Source organism: Olea europaea, chromosome 11, assembly GCF_002742605.1.
Source record: "Olea europaea var. sylvestris chromosome 11, O_europaea_v1, whole genome shotgun sequence".
Taxonomy (NCBI): Eukaryota; Viridiplantae; Streptophyta; class Magnoliopsida; order Lamiales; family Oleaceae; genus Olea; species Olea europaea.
The window spans coordinates 8,413,600-8,419,677 of record NC_036247.1 but is presented as its reverse complement, the minus strand read 5'-3'; positions in this window follow the sequence as shown (position 1 = coordinate 8,419,677).

Here is a 6,078-nt window from a genome sequence, read left to right as displayed (position 1 = left end):
AAATCAATCTCCATCTTCTCAAAACCTAGATTCACTGCGGCCATCTCACCTGCACCGCACCGTACCGTCATCACCTAATCCCCAAACCACCTCACTGATCATCTCGCTAAATCAACAACACAATCAACGTCCCCCGCTCGCTACTGCGAAATCACCGATTGCCAACAACTATTTAACTCAACCTACACACGTCCCACCCAATTGACGCACGTCGCCAATACCCACCACCAACCACCACCATTTTCAAATGGAAGATGAATCACACACTACCATCCCCAATCACCCACCTTTCCACATCCCACATACATACTGATGCGAACCTCGTAGCAACGTTGACTACGAAACCCACAACGAGATTGACGAACCCAAGAAAGCCAAATTAATCCAAAGTTTAGGATTAACCCAAAAAAAAAATCAAACCAAAAAACCCAACAAGAACGACGCTTGAAATACTCCTTGATCACGCAATCCAAGAATTAAATCCGATTGTTTGAACGCCACAAGTTAACACTTGATGAGTTCGAAGTTGTTCAATGAAGAATGATGAATAGAAGACAATACGCCTCACTTTAATTCAATATCAATGATGTCAAAAGTTTTTAACAATTGAATGGAAACTCCTGTTTATACTAAACCTAAAAATTAGGTAAAAATCGTGCAAAAGTTGAGCATAATCCCCAAAATATGGAAAAGAATCAAAATCTAACAAGATATGAAAAATTGCCAAAATTGAAAAATTCGTCAAATTTTTAGCTTGTGCGATCGCATGGTTCAACAAAAATGCCGACTTGAGTTTCGGTATGCCACCATGCGGCCGTACGGTATTTTTGCCGCGCGGTCGCACTGGCTTATTTTCAACCTCCGATTTCGTCGCTTGATAACAAATTGATTCAAGTTGATTCGGCCTTCGACCCGAACATGAAAGTTGCTCTATTTTGAGTCCCGAACATGGTTCCATCAATGGTTTCTTGAACGAGCAATCTCTTTGCTTGTTTCACTTGCTTTGCCCTTGATCGCATCATTGGTCCGCCATCGACTATCAACGGGTCTCGTCTCGCACTTGCCTTCGTCGGGCTCGACCCCTGGATCATATCATCCCCTCCCTCTTCAAAAGGATTTGTCCTCGAATCTGAACCTGCATCAAACAAAGAGAGATCAGATACATTAAAAGTAGCCAAAACATTGTACTCACCTGGAAGGTCCAACTTGTAAGCATTGTTGTTTATCTTTTCAATCACTTGAAATGGACCATCGTCCCTTGGTTGCAACTTGGACTTCCTTTGCTTCGAAAACCGCTCCTTCCTAAGGTGCACCCAAACCCAATCTCCTGATTCGAATGTCACGCGCTTCCTACCTTTGTTTGCTTGCAATGCAACCAACTTACTTTTGTTTTCAATTTGCGCTTTTACCTTTTCATGGAGTGACATAACCAATTCCACCTTCTTTTTGCCATCTAAACTACCACGTTCATTCATAGGTAAAGGAATTAAATCCAAAGGGGTTAGCGGATTAAAATCATATACAATTTCAAATGGAGAATATGACGTAGTAGAGTGAACAGCTCGATTGTATGCAAATTCAACAAATGGTAGACACTCCTCCCAGCTCTTCAAATTTTTATTGATTACTGTGCGCAACAATTGTGTCATAGTCCTATTCAGTACCTCGGTTTGCCCATCCGTTTGTGGGTGACAAGTTGTGGAAAATAGTAATTTAGTGCCTAACTTACCCCACAAAACTCTTCAAAAGTGACTCAAAAATTTGATATCCCGATCCGACACTATGCTTCTAGGAACCCCATATAAACACACAATCTCTTTAAAGAATAAGTCAGCAATATTCGTGGTATCGTCAGTTTTGTGACATGGTATAAAATGTGTCATTTTGCTGAACCTAACAAAAATAGAATCCCGATCTCTCTTAGTCCTAGGTAAACCCAAAATAAAGTCCATCGAGATATCAACCTAAGGCTCACTAGGTGTAGGTAAAGGTGTGTACAAACCTTGTGGTAAAACCTTAGATTTAGCCTTTTACAACCTATGCATCGACTACAAATTCGCTCAACATCACTTTTCATCTTAGGCCAATAAAAATGCTCCTTCAATACATCTAAAGTCTTTTGAACCCCAAAGTGTCCCATCAATCCACCACTATGTGCCTCCCTTACTAACAACTCCCGAATAGAACAATTAAGAACACATAACATATTTTCCCGAAATAAATACCCCTCATGCCTAAAGAACCTATCAACCACCCCCTTGATGCATGACAAATAAATATCCGAAAATTCAACATCTTTTTCATACGATTCCTTAATATGTTCAAACCTAAGTAACTTAGAATTAAGAGTAGTTAGTAATACGTACCTTCGCGACAATGCATCCGCCACCACATTTTTCTTACCTTATTTATACCGAATGACGTGTGGAAAGGTCTCGATGAATTCCATCTACCGTGCATGCCTCTTGTTCAATTTACCTTGTCCCCTCAAGTACTTTAATGACTCATGATCAGTGTGTATGACGAACTCCTTCGGCCATAGATAATGTTGCCAAGTCTCCAAAGTTCGAACAAGTGCATAAAGTTCTTTGTCATATGTAGGATAATTTAAAGCAGCTCCACTCAATTTCTTGCTAAAGTATGCAATAGGCCTCCGATCCTGCATTAAAACTGCTCAAATCCCTATTCCTGATGCATCACACTCAATCTCGAACGTTTTATCAAAGTTAGATAATGTCAAAACAGTTGTTTCACACGATCTACCTTTAATGGTATTAAATACAAGTTCCTGTTCATCACCCCAATATAAACCTACACTCTTTTTAACTACTTCCGTGAGTGGTGCGGTGATAGTGCTAAAATCCTTCACAAACCACTTATAAAAACTAGCCAAACCATGAAAACTCCTAACTTCCGTTATACTTTTAGGTGTCGGCCAATCTCTAATAACTTTTATCTTTTCATCATCTACTTCTACCCCATTAGCACTAACCACAAAACCAAGAAAAATAACTCTATCCATACAAAACGTGCATTTCTTAAGATTAGCATAGAGTTGTTCTTTCCTTAAAATAATTAATACACACTTTAAATGTTTCAAATGCTCTCCTAGGTCTTTGCTATAGATTAAGATGTCGTCAAAATAAACACAACAAATTTTCCTATAAAAGCATGCAAAACATGATTCATTAAACGCATAAATATGCTAGGTGCATTTGTGAGTCCAAACGGTATAACCAACCATTCATATAAACTATATTTAGTTTTAAAAGCCATTTTCCATTCATTACCCTCCCGCATACAAATTTGATGATACTCGCTTTTTAAATCAATTTTAGAAAATATGCAAGAACCATGTAATTCATCAAGCATGTCATCTAACCTAGGTATAGGGTGACGATACTTTACCGTTATATTGTTGATAGCCCTACAATCCACGCACATTTGCCATAGTTCATCCTTTTTTGGTACAAGCAAAACCTGTACCGCACAAGGACTCATGTTTATCCTCACGTATCCTTTGCTCATTAACTCCTCCACTTGCCTTTGAACCTCCTTTGTCTCCTCGAGATTACTTCGATAAGCCAGTCGATTTGGAATGACAACTACGGGTATGAAGTCAATTTGATATTCAATGCCTCGAATAGGCGGCAATCCACTTGGTGCATCCTCCGAAAATACATCGTTGAATTCCTGCAACAAAGACTTAGCCAAACTAGGGAGAGGTGAGTTAGTTTCCTCAAAATTGAGGAGTGATTCCTTATAAAGGAACAAGATCATCTCTTTTCTCTCAACTACCGCCCTCCTCAAATCACTCTCTTTTGCAAAGAAATTCACTCGTGTTTTCTCTTTTCTCTCGGGGCACTCTCTTTCTTTTCTCTCTTGTGATTGCTCTCTCTTTTTCTCTCTAATGGCTATCCCAACATTTTCTCTCTTTTTTTCCAACTCACTATTTGCTCTCATTTTTTCTAACTCTTTTGCTCTCCTCTCTTCCTCACTTCTCAATTTTAATTGATTTTCATAGACTTGCGCCGGTGTTAATGGCACAAGAGTAATGGTCCTTCCATCCTTAATGAAACTATATCGATTTTTGTACCTATCATGCATAGCCTTCCTATCGTATTGACATGGTCGCCCCAATAAAATATGTCCTTCTTGCATTGGCACCACATCACATACTAACTCGTCCTTATAACTCCCAATTGACAAATTAAGTAACACCCTTCGATTTACCCTCACCTCGCCACTCTCATTCAACCATTGTAATTTATAAGGTCTCGAGTGTCTCAACAATGTTAAACCCAATTTTTCTACAAGAGATACGCTAGCTACATTAGTGCAACTACCACCATCAATTATAACACTACATATCGTATTGTTGACGTGGCATCGAGTGTGGAAAATGTTCTCCCGTCGCAACTCCAAGTCATCTACTTTGACGTGTATAGTGAGAGCTCACCTTGTGACTAGTAGACCCCCAACCGACCCTTCAACTTTTTCTTCTTCACTAACACCCTCCAACGTCGGCATGTCATCAAACTCGCCATCACTATCGCTCACAATCTCTTCATTATCCTACAACACCTTCACCCGTTTGTTTGGGCATTGAGAAGCAATATGCCTCTTTCCCAAACACCTAAAATATTTGATCTCCCGATTGCGCAACGGTTGTGCCTCCGATTTTGATATTGGTTTGCTAGCGTTTTCATCCTTGCCCTTTTGCCAATCATTTTTACCTCTAGGTGCAGCCCTGTTTTTGTTGTTGTCATCCTACTTCGATTTCCATGTTGGATTAGGAGTCGAAGTACCTAACGATTGCCTAGACGTCCCATTCCTCTTCAATTGCCTCTCGACCTTCATTGCCACATGTAGAATGTCCTCGATTTCCACATAGTGTTGCAACTCTACAACGTTTGCAATATCCCGATTTAACCCATTCAAGAACCGTGCCATGGTAGCTTCCCGATCTTCCTCCACATTAGCCCGAATCATAAGAATTTTCATCTCCTTGTGATAATCCTCTACGCTTTTCGATCATTGGTACAAACCTTGCAATTTTTGATGGATTTCCCTATAATAGTGACTCGGAACAAACCTCCTCCTCATCAACATCTTCAACTCATCCCAAGTGCTAATTGGCCTTTCCCGACCCCTACACTGTGATGTAAGTACTTGATCCCACCAAGATATCGCATAATCCACAAATTCAAGTACCTCCAATTTTACTTTTTTCTCCTCTGAATAATTATAGCACTCAAAAATCATCTCAACCTTCCTTTCCCACTCTAAATATGCTTCTGGATCGCTTCTTCTCTTAAATTGCGGAATAATCATTTTAATACTCTCCAAATTTCCATCTAATTCATCTCCCAAGTTATTCCTATCCCGTCTTTCCATCCTATTGCCCCTATGCCTCGCTCGGCCCATGTCAAAGTCATTTTCATCAAAATCACCCTCATCACTACAATACACATCTCGCCTTCCTCTCCTAGATTCACGCCTACCCGGCCCCCTAGCATTAGACATCTCCACTTGTCCCCGATTAAGATTAGCAATTGTAGTACCCATTTGCACCATCCATTCCCCTTGCCTATCCACCTTCTCCCTAACATCACCAAGTACCCTTTCAAACCTCCTTATCATGTCCTCCGATGCATTGTTGTCATTACCGTTTCAGCTTGAATTGGAACCTTCTCTTTCCGACATCATATCACACAATTTTTTTATGCCTCACAAAGATTTCACTCGGAAAACATTCACTATGGCTTTTTCCCTCTATTAAACTCACCACTCGGCTTTTTACCACTCAAAGTCTCCCTCCAAGCACTTCAAAGAACCAAGTGAACTAAATCAATTGTTTTACTGAGAATTCAAACAAACCGAATATTAATCAAAGACTGCGAGACTCAAAGGACTTGAATAAGCGAAATAGATGAATGTTTTGACATGAATATGTGAATAGACTCAAAACAAGATTGAAAGAATCGAACCCAATTGAATATCCCAAAATCAAACACAATGTAGGAATTGTTGTTGGTAGAAAAAAAAATCAAACAATAATAATATCAATTATATATA